The following is a 19,937-nucleotide window of genomic DNA, read 5'->3' on the forward strand; positions in this document are numbered from 1 at the left end:
TTCATGCAAGGATGGGCACAATAAAGGACAGAAATGGAAAGGACATTAACAGAAGCAGAAGAGATTAAGAAGAGGTGGCAAGAATACACAGATGAACTATACAAGAAATGTCTTAATGAGCTGGATAACCACAATGCTGTGGTCACTCACCTAGAGCTGGACATCCTGGAATGTGAAGTCATGGGCCTCAGAAAGCTTTACTATGAACAAAGCTAGTGGAGGTGACGGAATTCTAGCTGAGCTATTAAAAATCCTAAAAGAAGATGCGGTTAAAGGGCTGCACTCAATATCCTAGCAAATTTGGAAAACTCAGCAGTGGCTATAGGACTGGAAAAGGTCAGTTTTCATTCCAATTCAAAAGAAGGGCAATGCCAAAGAATGTTCCAACTACCATACAGTTGTGCTCGTTTCAGATGCTAGCAAGATTATGCTCAAAATCCTTCAAGCTAGGCTTCAACAGTACTCGAACCCAGAACTTCCAGATGTACAAGCTGGGTTTGGAAGAAACAGAGGGATGAGAGATCAAATTGACAACATTCATTTGATCATGGAGAAAGTAAGGGAATTCCAGAGAAACGTCTACCTCTGATTCATTGACTACACTAAAGCCTTTGACTGTGTGGATCACAACAATCTGCAGAAAATTCTTAAAGAGATTGGAATACCAGACCACCTTACCTGTCTCCTGAGAAACCTGTATGTGAGTCAAGAAGCAAGTTAGGACTGGACATGGAACAGTGGATTTGTTCAAAATTGGGAAAGGAGAATGACAAGGCTGTATATCATCACCTTGCTTATTTAACTTATATGCAGAGTACACCATGAAAAGCTGCAGGTTGGACAAATCACAAACTGGAATCAAGACTGCCAGGAGAAATATCAAAAACCTCAGACATGCAGATGATATCAATCTAATCACAAAAAGTGAAGAGGAACTAAAGAGCTTCTTGATGAGAGTGAAAGAGGAGAGTGAAAAGCTAGCTTAAAACTCAACATTCAAAAAATGAAGATCATGGCATCAGTCTCATCACTTCATGGCAAGAGAATGGAAAAAAGTGGAAGCAGTGACAGATTTGATTTTCTTGGACTCCAAAATCACTGTGAACAGTGACTACAGCCAAGAAATTAAAGGATGCTTCCTCCTTGGAAGGAAAGCTACGACAAACCTCGGGAGTGTATTAAAAGGCAGAGACATTACTTTACCAACAAAGGTCTGTATAGTTAAAGCTATGGTTTTTCCAGCAGTCATGTAGAGATGCGAGTTGGACCATAAAGGATGAGCACCAAAGAATTGATGCTTTTGAATTGTGGTTTTGGAGAAGATTCTTGAGAGTCCCTCAGACTGCAAGGAGGTCAAACCAGTCAATTCTAAATGAAATCAACCCTGGAATATTCATTGGAAGGATTGATGCTGATGCTGAAGCTGAAGCTCCAATACTCTGGCCACCAGATGCAAAGAGTTGACTCACTGGAAAAGACTCTGATGCTGGGAAAGATCGAAGGCAAGAGGAGAAGAGGGTGGTAGATGATGAAATGGTTAGATAGCATCATGGACTCAATGGTCATGAATTTGAGCAAGTTTCTCTATTTAACAGTATCAATCTTCAAATGTTCTGCTGTATTAATTGACAGGCAGCATGACAGAACTCTTTCTGTAATACACCACATGGACCCAGAAACACTAGAATACTGGCTTAGTCACTGAAAGGCACTCTGGGGCAAGAGTGACACTTTAAATAAATGTCTTTGATTACAAAAGTTTGTCCTGTGAAAAATATTTTTAATTAATGTCACCTAACATGAGCGTTTACTGATCTTTCCCACTAAACCTGAAGATTCCACTTACCTACCTACAGCAATTTACACAATTTGTCTGGCCTGATCATCCCACAGGCCAACAGGACTTGGGGATATCCTAGGGCCACTACCCCTGACACAATGCTCACTAAACTGTTTCCAAAATAGCTTATACTTGACATTGCCAACAATCTGCTACTTTATATATTCTGAAGCCTTGGTCTCTAGTTCCTACTGGGGTTTTTTTGTTGTTCCTCATTTGTGCTTTGAAGTCTTTTGCTTTTCTCTAGTTGCAAGGAGTGGGGGCCACTCTCTAGCTGCAGTGCACAGACTCATCGTCGGGCTCTAGGGTGTGTGGGCTTCAGCAGTTATGGCTCCCCTGCTCTAGAGCACAGACTCAATAGTTGTGACACGTAGGCTTAGATCTCCGAACCATGTGGATCTTCCTGGACTCGGAATTGAACCTGTATCTCCTGCACTGACAGGCAGATTCTTTATCACTGAGGTGCCAGGGAATCTCCATATTGTTTCATATCAGCCCATGTTTGCGCTGGATGATCCTACCAACCTTAAAGTTTAACCAATTTATTCAGTATCAAGCTAAAAACACTGAAAGTAGCATCCATTCTTTTTGATGTGATGGTATTAATAAGGACTTTAGCTGAAAGTGAAGCTCCAATACATTGGCCATCTGATGCGAAAAACCGATTCATTGGAATAGACCCCGATGCTGGGAAAGATTGAAGGCAGGAGGAGAAGGGGATGACAGAGGATGAGATGGTTGGATGGCATCACCAACTCAAAGGACATGAGTTTGAGCAAGCTTCAGGAGATGGTGAGGGACAGGGAAACCTGCTGTGCTGCAGTCCATGGAGTCGCAAAGAGTCGGACAGGACTGAACAACTACAAATGTACTATTGGAGTTGGTTGGGTAGTATTTTGTTGGGAGATTTTTACATCTATGTTCACCAGTGATTTTGGTCTGTAATTCTCTTTTGTGTGTGTGATACTTTTGTCTGGTTTTGGTTTCAGGTGTCCTCACAGGATGACTTTAGAAGTGTTCCTTCCTCTGCAATTTTTTGGAACAGCTTGAGAAGGACAGGTGTTAACTCTTCTCTAAGTGTTTTATAGAATTCACCTATAAAGCCATATGGTCCTGGACTTTTGTTTTCTACAAGTTTTAACAATACTGATTCAATGTCATTACTTGTAATTGACCTGTTCATATCTTCTATTTTTCTCTCGTTCAGTTGTGAGAGATTATACTTTTCTAAGAACGTCTGTATTTCTTCTAGGTTGTCCACTGTATTGTCATATAGTTCCTTGAGGTAGCCTCATAATGATTTTTTTGCATTTCTGTGGTGCTGGTTGTAACTTCTCCTTTTTCATGTCTGATTTTATTGATCTGGGTCCTTTCCCTTTTTTTCTTGATGAGTCTGGCTAAAGATTTATCAACTTTCTTTGCTTTTTCAAAGAACTAGCTTTAGTTTCATTGATCTTTTCTATTTTTTTATCTTTAGCCTCTATTTTTTAAATTTCTGCTCTAATCTTTATGATTTCTTTCCTTCTACTAACTCTGGATTTTGTCTGTTTTTCTTTCTCCAGTTCCTGTAGGTGTAAGATTGGGTTGCTTATTTGAAACTTTTCTTGTTCCCTGGGGTAAGCTTGTACTGCTATAAACTTTCCTTTAGAATTGTTTGCTGTTTCCCACAGGTCCTGGATCACTGTGTGTTCATTTTCATTTGTCTTCAGGTATTTTTTTTTTTTAATTTCATCTTTGACTGATCCACTGATCGTTCAGCAGCTTACCATTTAGCCTCCGTATGTTTGTATTTTTTACAGTTTTTTTTCCTGTAGTTAACTTCTAATATCATAGTATTGAGGTCAGAAAAGATAAGGAGATAAAAGATCTGTATTTCGAAAACTAAAAGACACAGATGAAAGAAACGAAAGGCAACACAAACAGATGAAAGATATGCCATGATCATGAATTGGAAGAATAGTGCTAAAATGACCATACTGCCCAAGGCAACCTACAGATTCAATGTAATCCCTATCAAAGCAAAAGGGCATTTTTCACAGAACTAGAATAAATAATTTTAAAATGACTATAGAAACACAAAAAAACCCCAAATAGCCAAAACCATCTTGAGAAAGAATAACAGAGCTGGAAGAATAATGTTCCCTGGTTTCAGACTACACTACAAAGCTATAGCAACCAAAACGGTATGCTAATGGCAGGAAAACACATAGAGATCAATGGAACAGAAGAGAGAGCACAGAAACCCACACATTTATGGTCAATTAATCTATGACAGAGGCAGGAATAAACCATGGAGAAAAGGTAGTCTCTTCAATAAGTGGTTCTGGGAAAATTGGACAGCTACATGTAAAAGAATAAAATTAGAACACTCTCTAATACCACATACAAAAATAAACTCAAAATAGATTAAAGATCTAAATGTAAGAAAAGACACTACAGAACTCCTAAAAGAAAACAGGCAGATTACTCTTTGACATAAATGGCAGCAATATTTCTTTTTTGATCTGTCTCCTAAAGCAAAGGAAGCAAAAGCAAAAACAAAAGGGACGTAATTAAACTTAAAAGCTTCTGGACAGCAAATGAGACCATCAACAAACTAAAAAACAACCTTCTGAGTAGGAGAAAACATTTGCAAACAATATGATCAATAAGGGGTTAATATCCAACATATATATATATAAACAGCTGATACAAGTCAACATCAAAAAGACAAATCCAATTAAAAATGGGCAGAAAAACTGAACATTTTTCCAAAGAAGACATACAGATGGCCAATAAACACATGAAAAATACTCAACACTGCTAATCATCAGGAAATGCAAATCAAAACCACAATGAAGTATCAGCTCACACCAGTCAGAAAGACTATCATTAAAAAAAGAACACAAATAACAAATGTTGGCAAGGATGTAGAGAAAAAGGAATCCTTGCTCACTCTTGGTGGAATGTAAATTGTATATTGGTGCAGCCACTATGAAAAACAGTATGGAGGTTTTGCAAAAAATTAAAAACAGAATGACCATATGACCTACCATATGACCTAGCAATTCTGCTCCTGGGTAAATATCCAAAAAACAAAAAACAAACCTCAAGAACACTCATTTGAAAAGATGTATGCATCCCAATGTTCAAGAGTGCATTATTTACAATTGCCAAGGTATGGAAGTGACCTAAGTGGCCATTAACATCCATTAACATGGATGAAGATGTGGGGTGTATATATATATACATCTATATATTTGTATGTATACACACACACACAATGGAATTTACTCAGTCATAAAAAAGAATGAAAATTTTCCATCTGCAGCAAAATGAATAGATCTGAAAGGCATCATGCTTAGTAAAGTAAGTCAGAGGAAGATAAATCCTGTATGATATCACTTATATGTGGAATCTAAAACATACAACAAACTAGTGAATTAAACAAAAAGGAACAGACTCACAGATTTAGAGAACAAACTAGTGCTTATCAGAGGGGAGAGAGAACGGGGGAAGGGTAGGGAGAAAAAGGTTATTATATAAAATCATTTGTGGGAAACTTTTTGTATGTGTGTGTGAATGTGCATATGTGTGTCACTTACAGTTTTATTTTATTACAGCAAAAGGATGGAGATTAACATTAGCCAAAGGAAAAAGCATATAGGGAAGAGTGCAGAAAGCTAAATTCAGAGCTTCCAGTTGTCTTTTTCATAGAATCAAGACAGCATGATTCTCCTGATAATGATGTGTGAAAAAAGCATGAACTGTTGCCAAATAGGAAACCCAACCAAGCCTTGGTGTCAAGAGCGTTAAATAGGGCTCCATCTTGCAGGCATAGTTGCCTGCCCATTAGGGCAGTTTCCAGTCGTGAGGAAGTCAAGCTGCATGACTGAAAGCCCACACCCTTCATCATGCTGTGGGTGTGGCTCTGAGGCCACATATTTACTATCTAACTTTCTAATTACATAATTACTATCACAAGGACCTTCCTATCAAGCATAACATTCCAAGGGTCTAGAGATTACCTCCTAGAAACTGAGGCAAAGAAGAGACATTTCTGTGCCTGAGGTTCAAATCTTTACTACACAGGCCTTTACCTGGCCTTTCAGAGCAAAATATATTTGTCTGGGAATCTACTTTCAGTATAGCATTTATATGACATACAACAACAGCAAAAAACAAGCCCACCTTATAAAGCCATTACACACATTTTCGTATTTTTATACCAACTTCTTTGATCTACCTCAATTTGTACTTTATAATAAACTTAGCTGATGGTTAGCTGAATCCGTTTTCCCTCAAACTACTCATTTGCCATCACTTTTATTTTCTGGCTGTATTGAGTGGCTTGTGGGATCTTAGTTCCCCAACAACAGACCCAGGCCCTCAGCAGTGAGATAGAGTCCTAACCACTGGATCACCAGAGAGCTCTCTGCCATCAGTATTATATCCTGAAAAGCCTTTAACTCAATTTCCCCATATACATGACCATCAGCAGAAATATAACCTTAGCAACAATACAGTGTATTATGATACACTATATCATAATACGATAGATGTAACTCACATACACCACTATATCTATACTCAACATAATAAACTGTAGATTTAAAATTTGTTAACAGAGTAGATGTCCTGTTAAGTGTTCTTCCTGAAGTAAAATACTCGAAAGATACTGGCATATTACTAGAGTCCTACTCAGTCATCAACAATGGTTCAGTCCATCTCCCAAAGCAAAGTCACTCAGGTTTGCAGGCTTCCATCTGATCTTCTCAGGTTCCAAAAGGAGGAGCAGTCTTGGCAACTTATGGCTGCATTCTTTCCAACATCTGCCAAAACTGAATTAAGATACAGTATCATCTCTTACCCTGAGCCTCTTAGGGCACCAATGGAATGGACTTCTCTTGTTGTATGTCCTATTTATTCATTCTTTTACTCTCAGCTATCAGTTCAGTTCAGTCACTCAGTCGTGTCGGACTCTTTGTGACCTCATGGATGGCAGCATACCAAGCGTCCCTGTCCATTACCAACTCCCTGTCCATAAGCCTCTTATCCTTCTCCATCAGAGGGCAGACAGAATGAAAACCACAATCACAGAAAAGTAATCAAACTGATCACATGGACCACAGCCTTGTCTAACTCAATGAAACTATGAGCCATGCCATGTAGGGCCACCTAAGACGGATGGGTCATGGTGGAGAGTTCTGACAAAACGTGGTCCACTGGAGAAGAGTATGGCAAACCATTTCAGTATGCTTGCCTTGAGAACCCCATGAACAGTATGAAAAGGCAAAAAGATAGGACACTGAAAGATGAACTCTCAGCTATATTTCTCCTTTTCTCCATTTATCATTGAATTTGACCCAAACTTTTCCACTTCTGGAAGGGACATTTTTCAAAGTGTGGCCACTGTGCTGGTTCAGACTGCCAGGAGCAACACCAGTGTACCAAATGCTTCCCCTTCAGCTCACTCTCATTTACACAGAGTATCATTGTAGTGGTCTATCACAACCACCAGGTAATATAGCTGTGTTCACTGTCAACCCCAATTTTGCCAGATGAGGTGAATATACAACCTGTCATTAGGCCTTTAGGAATTCTGGCGTAAAAGTTTAAAAGTAGAGTTAAAGTTTCTTGCTTAGGAATCAGCCCTGCTTCTGGCCCCTGTAATTGCAGCCCTGTTCCTAGGACCACTGAATCAGTTGAGGTGTTGTGAGGGGAAACTGTATTATCATGTCAACAACATCTTCCATCTCCGTGATCCCCAGGTACTTCTGAAAAGTGAAGGACTCTATCTATTGAAGACCTTGCTTTGATTGCCTCACATCCAGTGTGACCCATGCTGTTACATGTCGTTCATACCTGTGAAGACGTGTACGCCAGCCCTCCATGCTTTACCACCCCCAGTTTTAGACAAGTGTTCAGTTGCCTATTCTAAATCTCAACCAAAGCACTACTCCTAGGATATCTCTTGGCTCATTGTTGAACATTATGGATTGTTCCTGTGAACTGAACTGTGTTCCCCCAAATTTATATTTTGAAGCCCTAGCCCTCAATATGGTTGTATTTTGAGATAGATCCTTCAAGGAGGTAATTAACTTTAAATGAGGTAACAAGAGAGCCTTAAATGAACAGGACTGGTGTCGCCATAAAAAGAGGGACACGCACAGAGAAAATGCTGTGTGAGGACACAGTGAGACGGTGGCTATCTATACGCTGGGATGAGAGGTCTCACCAGAAACCAACCCTTCTGGAAGCTTGATCTTCAACTCCTAGTCTACAGAACTATGAGGAAGAAAATTTCTATTGCTTAAGTCACCCAGTCTATGGTATTTTGTTGTGGAAGGGAAACTTCTGAAAACTGTAAAGCATGACAGAATTTAAGGAATCTTTCATTCAATTAAAAATAAATAATTTTAAAATTTGTATGGAAACACAAAAGATACCTAATAGCCAAAGTAGCCTTGAGAAAGAAAACTAAAGCTGGCGGAATCAGGCTCCCCACACAAGCTCTACACAAACAAGATGAGAAGACAATCCTCAGAATGGGAGAAAATATTTGCAAACAAAGCAACAAACAAAGGATTAATCTTTAAAATAGACAAACAGCTCATGGAGCTCAACATCAAAAAAATAAACATCTCAGTCAAAAAATGGGCAGAAGACCTAAACAGACATCCCTCCAAAGAAGACTTACAGATGACCAACAAACATATGAAAAGATGCTCAACACCATTAATTGTAAGAGAAATGCAAATCAGAACTACAATAAGGTATCACCTCACATGGATCAGAATGGGCATCATCAAAAAGTCTACAAACAATAAATGGTGTAGAGGGTGTGGAGAAAAGGGAACGCTCTTACACCACTGGTGGGAAGGCAAACTGATACAGCTACTGTGGAGAGCAGTACGGAGGCTCGTTAAAAACCGAACCGAGAACTACCCTATGACCCAGCAATCTGACTAATGGGTATATACCCCGAGAAAATAATAATTCAAAAGGACGCATGTACCCCAATTGTTGCAGCACTATTTACAACAGCCAAGAAATGCAATCACCTAAGTGTCCAACGACAGATGAATGGATAAAGACAATGTGGTACATACACACAATGGACTATCACTCAGCCACCAAAGGAACGAAATAGGGTCATTCGTAGATACATAAATGGGCCTAGAGTCTGTCATACAGAGTGAAGTAAGTCAGAAAAAGAAAAACAAATATCATATATCAATAGATATATATTCCCTGGTGGCTCAGATAGTAAAGAATCTGCCTGCAATGTGGAAGACCTGGGTTCAATCCCTGGGTGAGGAAGATCCCCTGGAGAAGGGAATGGGAACCCACTCCGGTATTCTTGACTGGAGAATTCCGTGGACAGAGGACCCTGGTGAGCTATAGCCCATGGGGCCGCAAACAGTCAGATGCAACCGAGCAACTAACATTTTCACGTAGAATCTAGAAAAATGGTACAGATGAACCTACTTCCAAGGCAGGAATAGAGACACAGACCTGGAGACATGATATGTGAATGGGGGGGAGGGTAGAGTAGGACAAACTGGGAGACTAGGATTGACATATATACACCACCATATGTAAAACAGCTAGTGGGAAGCTGCTACAGAAAGCTCTACCTGGTGCTCTGTAAGGACCTGGGAGAGGTGTGAACATACAGCTGGTTTACTTCATTGTAAAGCAGAAACTAACATAACATTGTAAAGGAATCATATTCCAATAAATTTTTTAAATATCTACAAAAAAAGTAGCATCTGAGCCTATTATTTTATTTTCAAAAGCCTGTAACATGTCTCTTTACTTCTTTGCACCACTTGCACTATAAGAAAACATTTTTCTCATGAAAAACAGTTTGGTGATTCAAGCTTCTGACAGTACGACTGGAAACTGAAAACAGAGGAGGGAATTAATTATTACTCAGTTAATGAGAGAGTATTAATGAGTGGCCAAGAGAACACATACAGCACATCTAAACAATGTCCTAATAAACTGTTCTCTAAACTACATTAGGGTGTGCTTTAATCTACTACCTTTCGTGTGTGTGTGTGTGTGTCTGTGTGTCTGTGTGTGTGTCTTCATGTATAAAGTGGCTTCAGTCGTGTCCAGCTCTTTGCGACCCTGTGGGCTGTAGCCTGTCAGGATCCTCTATCCACGGGATTCTTCAGGCAAGAATACCGGAGTGGAGTGCCATGCCCTCCTCCAGGGGATCTTCAGGACCCAGGGACTGAATCTGAGTCACTCACATCTCCTGCATTGGCAAGCAGGTTCTTTACCACTATTTCCACCATCATTCTCAAACCTTATGCTGAAGATGCTAGTTCCACTGTTCCCATGAAACCATCCTTCTTTTTGACTGTGGGTTACGACAACTATATATAGAGTAGTATTATCACATGCAAAGGATCTACACGTGAAAGACGTGCAGAGGAACGGCACATCTGTGCAGGTGCACAGGCAGATGCATACCACAATGGGTCCATTAGCCTTTTCCAGGGAATATTCCCGACCCAGGGATTAAACCTGGGTCTCCTGCATTGCAGGCAGATTCTTTATCATCAGAGCCCTGTTAGCCAGCCACACTTCACCACAATTCAGTTTTATGCCTCAAAATGCTTTAGGGTAAGAAGAATCGGAAGTAGTTTGTTTTAAAGTACCTATAACCAATTATCTTGAACTAAAGTAAAGCAAGCCTTGTCATTTGAATAGAAAAGTTTAATTCTGTATCTGCTGAAGAAAAAAACAAAAACAAAAAACCCTGTGGTCAAACTTGAAAGGGCAAAAGCAGCTTTACAAAGTTGTTATGGGAACATATAAAATCCAAACCACATTTATAAATGGAGTCTCCTGGCCATCTCAAAAGGAAGAGCTTTGGGTGAGATGAGATCACAAATGTTAGTCAGCTAATGCTGAGAGCTAATTGTTAGCTAGGCTGACAAAGACTCTGCGGCCCTCAAGGAGGAAGGGGTCCAGGGCTCTCAAGATGGAGAAGGGAAAAACCTTTTTTTCCTACATTGCTTTGCCTTAGTCACATAAGATATGTTTTTCTTAAATTCTAAGTTGTTATGACAACAATCTTTAAGACTAACTTTCTTTAAGACCAGAGCTGATAATTACACAACAAAATAACTCATCTTAAACTACATAACAGAAAATTGGATTAAAGATTTACTGAGCATGGCCCCGCCCATCAGAACAAGACCCAGTTTCCCCCTCAGTCAGTCTCTCCCACCAGGAAGCTTCCATAAGCCTCTTATCCTTCTCCATCAGAGGGCAGACAGACTGAAAACCACAATCACAGGAAACTAACCAATCTAATCACATGGTTCCCAGCCTTGTCTAATTCAATGAAACTATGAGCCATGCCATGTAGGGCCACCCAAGACGGATGGGTCATGGTGGAGAGTTCTAACAAAATGTGGTCCCCTGGAGAAGGGAATGGCAAAACACTTCAGTATTCTTGCCTTCAGAACCCCATGAACAGTATGAAAAGGCAAAAAGATAGGACACTGATAGATGAACTCCCCAGATGCCCAATATGCTACTGGAGATCAGTGGAGAAATAACTCCAGAAAGAATGAAGAGACGGAGCCAAAGCAAAAACAACAGCCAGTTGTGGATGTGACTGGTGATGGAAGCAAGCTCTGATGCTGTAAAGAGCAATATTGTATAGAAACCTGGAATGTTAGGTCCATGAATCAAGGCAAACTGGAAGTGGTCAAACAGGAGATGGTAAGAGTTAATGTCGACATTTTAGGAGTCAGCAAACTAAAATGGACTGGAATGGGTGAATTTAACTCAGATGACCATTATATCTACTACTTTGGGCAAGAATCCCTTAGAAGAAATGGAGTAGCCATCATAGTCAACGAAAGAGTCCGAAATGCAATACTTGGACGCAATCTCAAAAATGACAGAATGATCTCTGTTCATTTCCAAGGCAAACCATTCAATATCACTGTAATCCAAGTCTATGCCCCGAACAGTCATGCTGAAGAAGCTGAAGTTGAACGGTTCTATGAAGAGCTACAAGACCTTCTAGAACTAACACCCCAAAAAGATGTCCTTTTCATTATAGGGGACTGAAATGCAAAAGTAGGAAGTCAAGAAACACCTGGAGTAACAGGCAAATTTGGCCTTGGAGTACAGAAGGAAGAGTTCTGCCAAGTGAACGCACTGGTCATAGCAAACACCCTCTTCCAAAAACACAAGAGAAGACTCTACACATGGACATCACCAGATGGTCAACACTGAAATCAGACTGATTATATTCTTTGTAGCCAAAGATGGAAAAGCTCTACAGTCAGCAAAAACAAGACCAGAAGCTGATTGTGGCTCAGACCATGAACTCCTTATTGCCAAATTCAGACTTAAATTGAAGAAAGTAGGGAAAACCACTAGACCATTCAGGTATGACCTAAATCAAATCCCTTAACGATTATACAGAGGAAGTGAGAAATAGATTTAAGGGACTAGATCTGATAGACAGAGTGCCTGAAGAACTATGGGCAGAGGTTCCTGACATTGTACCAGAGACAGGGATTAAGACCATCCCCAAGAAAAAGAAATGCAAAAAAGCAATCTGAGGAGGCTGTCTGAGGAGGCCATACAAATAGCCATCAAAAGAAGAGAAGTCAAAAGCAAAGGAGAAAAAGAAAGATATAGCCATCTGAATGCAGAGTTCCAGAGAATAGCAAGGAGAGATAAGAAAAGCCTTCCTCAGTGATCAATGCAAAGAAATAGAGGAAAACAATAGAATGGGAAAGAGTAGAGATCTCTTCAAGAAAATTAGAGATACCAAGGGAACGTTTCATGTAAAGATGGGCTCAATAAAGGACAGAAATGGTATGGACTTAATAGAAGAAGATATTAAGAGGTGGCAAGAATACACAGAAGAATTATACAAAAAAGATCATCATGACCCAGATAATCATGACGGTGTGATCACTCACCTAGAGCCAGACATCCTGGAATCTGAAGTCAAGTGGGCCTTAGGAAGCATCATTACGAACAAAGCTAGTGGAGGTGATGGAATTCCAGTTGAGCTATTTCAAATCCTAAAAGATGATGCTATGAAAGTGCTGCACTCAATATGCCAGCAAATCTGGAAAACTGAGCAGTGGCCATAGGACTGATGAAAAGGTCAATTTTCAGTCCAATCCCAAAGAAAAGCAATGCCAAAGAATGCTCAAACTACCACACAATTGCACTCATCTCACATGCTAGTAAAGTAATGCTCAAAATTCTCCAAGCCAGGCCTCAATGATAAGTGAACCGCGAACTTCCAGATGTTCAAGCTGGTTTTAGAAAAGGCAGAGGAACCAGAAATCAAACTGCCAACATCCGCTGGATCATGGAAAAAGCAAGAGAGTTCCAGAAAAGCATCTATTTCTGCTTTATTGAGTCTGCCAAAGCCTTTGACTGTGTGGATCACTATAAACTGTGGAAAATTCTGAAAGAGATGAGAATATCAGACTACCTGGCCTCCCTCTTGAAATCTGTATATAGGTCAGGAAGCAACAGTTAGAACTGGACATGACAACAGACTGGTTCCAAATAGGGAAAGGAGTACATCAAGGCTGTATATTGTCACCCTGCTTATTTAACTTATATGCAGAGTACATCATGAGAAATGCTGGGCTGGATGAAGCACAAGCTGAAATCAAGATTGCCGGGAGAAAATATCAATAATCTCAGATATGCAGATGACATCACCCTTATGGCAGAAAGTGAAGAGGAACTAAAGAGCCTCTTGATGAAAGTGAAAGAGGAGAGTGAAAAAGTTGGCCTAAAGCTCAACATTCAGAAAACTAAGATCAGGGCATCCAGTCCCATCACTTCAGGGCAAATAGATGGGGAAACAGTGGAAACAGTGGCAGACTTTACTTCTGGGGGCTCCAAAAATCACTGCAGATGGTAACTGCAGCCATGATATTAAAAGACACTTACTTCCTGGAAGAAAAGTTATGACCAACGTAGATAGCATATTAAAAAGTAGAGACATTACTTTGCCAACAAAGGTCCATCTAGTCATGGCTATGGTTTTTTCAATAGTCATGTACGGATGTGAGAGTTGAACTATAAAGAAAGCTGAGCACTGAAGAATTGACGCTTTTGAACCGTGGTGTTGGAAAAGACTCGAGAGTCCCTTGGACTGCAAGGAGATCCAACCAGTCCATCCTAAAGGAGATCAGTCCTGGGTGTTCATTGGAAGGACTGATGTTGAAGCTGAAACTCCAATCCTTTGGCCACCTGATGTAGAGAGCTGACTCTTTTGAAGAGATCTTGATGCTGGGAAAGGCTGAAAGCAGGAGGAGAAGGGGACGACAGAGGTTGAGACGGTTGGATGGCATCACCGACTCAATAGACATGAGTTTGAGTGGACTCCGGGAGTTGGTGATGGACAGGGAGGCCTGGTGTGCTGCGATTCATGGGGTCGCAAAGAGTGGGACAGGACTGAGGGACTGAACTGAACTGAAACTAGGTAACAATGTATCCTGCTGAAGGACTTGTTTCTCCTTCTGAAGAACTTTCTGACTAATCCTGTTATCTTAAAATGTATATTGTGGGAGTGGGTGTATAAAAGTATATACGGCCTTGATAAGACTAGCCAGTGGGGCCTCTGTCCCCCTTCTCATGTCTATGTCCGAAGCTTTCTCTGTCCCTTTTTGTACTTTAATAAAACTGCTACATAAAAGCTCTTCAGTGATCAAGCCTGGTCCCTGGTCCTGAAGCTAAATCTTCTTCAGAGATCACGAATCTGACATCATTCACTGTAAGCTATCAGTGCTAGACAATCGCAATACAGCAAGTCATTTCTCCAATATATATTTAAAAAAGAAATAGTATGGTTTCTTAACAATACCTTTAACGAATGAGTAAAATCTTGCAATATGTGTCCAAAACATTGAAATAACATAAGCTTGGCATGACTGACAGTTCTAAATTTAATGATTCCTATGTGCATATTCAAATGTCTAGGCACCAAAAGCAACTGAAGACATGTTTGGGTAGAAATGTGTTCAAAGGAACTCTGTAGGAAGAAAGGCAATAAAATGGTCAGGGCCAACTCTTTGTTATTTTATATTCTTTATACAAGTCAGTATTTGTCTCTCTGTTGCTTAGCTTCTATTGTCAAATGCTCTAATATTACCACTACTATAAATAAAAATGATATATGAACATTTCTTCTCTGGCCTCAAGCTACAAAACCATGAAGACCAAAACTAAAAACAAACAGAAAAACAAAATAAATCCCTACTATGAACCAGGGTACTATTTCATACTGTTGGTAGGAACATAAATTGGTACAGGCTCTACAGACAGCAATACTGAAATCTCATTCTACAAACACACTTGACTAATTATGAAATAACACATTCCAAGTTTTTCACTGTAACATTGTTTTTAAAAACTGCAAAAGAGTTCATTAGTTGGCACTGATTAAAAATAGTAAAATTACACAATGGAATATTCTTCATCTATAAAAAAAAGCATAGGAAAGCTCATGCTATGGAAAGAGCTTTAGGAAATATTGCCAACTTGAGGCAGGGAAATGGTAGTGAACAGAGCACACAGTGTATCAGCTGCCTTCTGCGTAAGAAAGGGGAAGGGTAACACTATAGACTAACACACACTGGAAAACTATAAAAAGAGCTAACAGAACCAGTAACCCACAGAGGAGGGTGTACCTAAGGAGGAGGGAAATAGAGGGCAGAGATGGAAACATTTTTTCAATGGATAGCTTTGTACACTGTATTAAAAAAAAAAAAAAAAAACAATCTCCAGCCAGTTAAAGAAAAATTGTACACGATTTATTTTTCACCAGTCTGTTCTGGCACGCTTCCAATGATATCAGTCACCGGGATTAATGACAGTCAGTGTACATACTCTGTAGTATTTTCCACATGCTGTGCCCAATTCAATATTATTCCCGCTGCAGTAATGGACACCAGTTTTGGCCAACATGGCATAATACTCTATTTCAGATTTCCTCAGGGCTGGGCAGTTGTTGGCAAGGATGACCAGTTTTGCTTTGCCTTGTTGGAACATTTTCAGAGTCGGCTTGTACCCAACTACATACATTCCACTTTTCATAACCAATTGGAGCATAGCATTGATTAATTCCAGTGACTTTTACATCTTCTTTGTGGCTACCATCTTTCTACCTTAGGAGCAGGAAGCCCCCAACCAAGAGAAGCCGCCAAGATGGCCAGGGAGCAAGAAAGGTGTGTACTGTACTGTTATATGAACCATGTACATAAATGATCTAACCTCCCTCACCCCCACAAAACAGAACATAAAATTCAAAAACTAATACTAGTAATTACCTCTACAAGGGGATGGGGGTGAAGGTGATGACGGACAAGGGTGACAGCAGTGGAATTGCTAGATCATATGGTAGTTCTATTTTTAATTTTTTAAGGAACCTCCATAGTGTACTCTTCAATGTACACCTTTCAATATTGCCTTTCAATTTGTGCATACATCTTTCAATTTGTGTATATTGCCAAGTGATTTTTGATAAGGATACCAAGACCACTGAAAGAAGAAACAACAGTTTCTTCAAAAATAGTATTGGGAAAAACTGGATACTCACATGCAAAAGAATGAGGGTGGGCTCTAATCTTATACCATACCCCAAAATTAATTCAAAATGGATTAAGTTCCTAAACTTAAAGATCCCAAACTATAAAACTCTAAAACAGAACACAGGGGAAAACCTTATGATGTTTAATTTAGCAATTTTTTTCTTAGATATGACAACAAAAGAACAGGAAACCAAAACAAAAATAGACAAATGGGACTATATTGAACATAAAAATGTTGTGCATCAAAAGACACAATTATCAGCATGCAAAAGCAACCCACTGGAATGGGAAAAAAATATTTTCAGATCATACATCTGATTAGTAATATATTAAGAATATAAAAATAACTCCTACAACTAAACAGCAAAAAAACCAAAAATCTGATTAAAAAAATAGGCAGAGGATCTGCACAGACATTTTTGCAAAGAAGATATACAAATGGCGAACAAGCACATGAAAAGATGCTCAACATCATTAATCGTCAGAAAATGTAAATCAAAACCACAATGACATATCACCTGACAACTGTTAGAATGACTGCCATTGAAAAGACAAGTGTTGGTGAAGATGTGGAGAAAAGGGAACCCTCCTGCACTGCTGATGGAAATGATAAACTGATGCAGCCACTATGGAAAACACCATGGAGGCTCCTTAAAACACTAACAACAGAACCACTGCATGATCTAGCAAGCCCACTGCTGGTATATATTTGAAGGAAATGAAATCACTACTTGAAGAGATATCTATGTTATCATGTTCACTGCAGTGTTCTTCACAATAGCGAACGTATTGTTGTTGCTCAGTCGTGTCCAACTCTTTGTAACCCCATGGACTGCAGTATGCCAAGCTTCCCTGACCTATTGTGTCTCCCAGAGTTTGCTCAAACTCGTGTCCATTGAGTCGGTGATGTCATCCAGCCATCTCATCGTCTGTCGTCCCCTTTTCCTCCTGCCCTCAATCTTGCCCAGCATCAGGGTCTTTTGCAATGAGTCGGCTCATTGCATCAGGTGGCCCAAGTACTGGAGCTTCAGCTTCAGCATCAAAAAGGATCACACACACACACACACACACTACTTATGAAGAAAGAAGAAAACTCTGCCATTTGTATCAACTTGGATGGACCTTGAGGGCATTATGCTAAGTGAAATTAAGTCACATGAAGACACATATCACTTATATGTGAAAGCTAAACAGTCAAAGCAATATAAACACAGTAGATTGTGGCAGTTAACAGGGCTTGGAGGGGTTAGGTCAAAGGGGCCAATCTTCCAGCTATAAGGTGAGTAAGTTCTGCGGATCTGACATATAGAATGGTGACTACCATTAACAATAAGGCATTACACAGTTGAAATCTGCTAACAGAATAAATCTCAGGTACTCAAAAAGGCAATAGTAATTATGTTTTGTTACTGAATTGTATGAGACCATCATATATTTTAGATATCAATCCCTTACAGATATATGATTTGCAAATACTTCCTCCTACTTTGTAGGTTGCCTTTTCATTTTGCTGATTGTTTTTTTGTTGTGCAGAAGCTTTTTGGTTTTTATGAAGTCCTATGTAGAAATTTTTGCTTTTTTTGCCGTATCTGAAAAATCACTACCAACACCAAAGTGTTTCACAAAAACTCTGTTTTCATCTAGGAGCTTTATGGTTTTAGGTCTTATGTATAAGTCTCTAATCTATTTAAGTTAATTTCCTTAAGTGATGTAAGATAGGGGTCCAATTTCATTCTTTTAAGTATCCAATTCTTCCAACACCATTTACTGAAGAAATCTGACATCCCTCATTGAACATTCTCAACTTCCTTGCCAAATACTGGTTGGCTATATATGAGGGGGTTATTACCATGTGCTCCTTCTGCTCCATTGGCCTATGTGTCCATATTTACGTCACTATCATCCTGTCAAAGTGCCGCAATCAATATGCCAGCAAATTTGGAAAATGCAGCAGTGGCCACAGGACTGGAAAAGGTCAGTTTTCATTCCAATCACAAAGAAAGGCAATGCCAAAGAATGTTCAAGCAACTGCACAATTGCACTCATTTCACGTGCCAGCAAAGAAATGCTCAAAATTATCCAAGCTAGGCCTCAACAGTACCTGAACTGAGAACTTCCAGATGTTCAAGCTGGTTTCAGAAAACGCAGAGGAACCAGAGATCAAATTGCCAACATCCAATGGATCTTGGAAAAAGCATGAGAATTCCAGAGAAACATCTACTTCTGCTTTATTGACTACGCTAAAGCCTTTGACTGTGTGGATCACAATAAACTGTGGAAAATTCTTAAAACAGATGGGAATTAGGCACCTTACCTGCTGCCTAAGAAACCTGTATGCAGATTAAGAAGAAACAGTTAGAACTGGACATAGAACATTGGACTGGTTTCAAATTGGGAAAGGAGTATGTCAAGGCTGTAAATTGTCACCCTGCTATTTAACTTCTATGCAGAGTACATCATGAGAAATGCTGGGCTGGATGAAGCACAAGCTTGACCCAAGATTGCCAGGAGAGATATCAACAACCTCAGACAAGCAGATGACACCACCCTTACGGCAAAGTGAAGAGGAACTAAAGAGCCTCTTGATGAAAGTAAAAGAGAAGAGTGAAAAGGCTGACTTAAAACTCAAGATTCAAAGAACTAATATGGCATCCAGTACCATCACTTCATGGCAAATTGACAGGGAAACAACAGAAACAGTGAGAGACTTTATTTTCTTGGACTCCAAAATCACTGCAGATGGTGACAGCAGACATGAAATTAAAAGATGCTTGCTCCTTGGAAGAAATGCTATGACAAACCTAGACAGCACATTAAAAAGTAGAGACATTACTTTGCCTACAAAGGTCCATCTAGTCAAAGTTATGGTTTTTCCAGTAGTCACGTATGGATGTAAGAATTGGACTATAAAGAAAGCTGAGAGCCAAAGAATTGATGCTGTTGAACTGGTGTTGGAGAAGATTCTTGAGAGTCCCTTGGACTGCAAGGAGATCAAACCAGTCAATTGTAAAAGAAATCAGTCCTGAATATTCATTGGAAGGACTGATGCTGAAGCTGAAGCTCCAATATTTTGGCTACCTGATGCAAAGAACTGATTCACTGGAAAAGACCCTAATGCTGGGAAAGATTGAAGGTAGGAGAAGGGGTTGACAGAGGATGAGATGGCTGGATGGCATCACCGACTCAATGAACATGAGTTTGAGCAAGGTCCAGGAGTTGGTGATGGACAGGGAATCCTGGCGTGCTGCAGTCCACGGGGTCGCAATGAGTCGGACACAACTAAGCCAGTGAACTGAAATGATAGATTTTGGTATGGTAGATTTTCATTTTTGTTTGCTTCAAGATATTTTTCAATTTTCTTTTTGATTTCTCCCTTTGTAGCTGTTTTCTTTAAATTTCCTGTTTTTGATCTACTGGTTGTTCAGGACTGTGTTGTTTAATTTTCACACATTTGTGAATTTTTCAATTTCCTTCCGTTACTGATTGCTAGTATTATACCACAATGGTCA

The 19,937-nt window shown here is 39.7% G+C and overlaps 1 protein-coding gene and 1 pseudogene across 15 annotated transcripts in view; both read right to left on the bottom strand.

The window, feature by feature from the left end:
- The window catches only part of KLHL2 (kelch like family member 2), a 151,327-nt gene that overhangs the window by 37,061 nt on the left and 94,329 nt on the right, over nt 1–19,937 (bottom strand). The gene's annotated exons all lie outside the window — the stretch shown is intronic.
- Nucleotides 15,692–18,284, bottom strand: LOC145526943 (large ribosomal subunit protein eL30 pseudogene; annotated as a pseudogene). Its single transcript, XR_014069335.1, has one exon. The product of XR_014069335.1 is annotated as a large ribosomal subunit protein eL30 pseudogene (transcript).

This window comes from Giraffa tippelskirchi, chromosome 11 (assembly GCF_054371585.1).
Source record: "Giraffa tippelskirchi isolate mGirTip1 chromosome 11, T2T-mGirTip1v1.2.pri, whole genome shotgun sequence".
Classification (NCBI taxonomy): domain Eukaryota; kingdom Metazoa; phylum Chordata; class Mammalia; order Artiodactyla; family Giraffidae; genus Giraffa; species Giraffa tippelskirchi.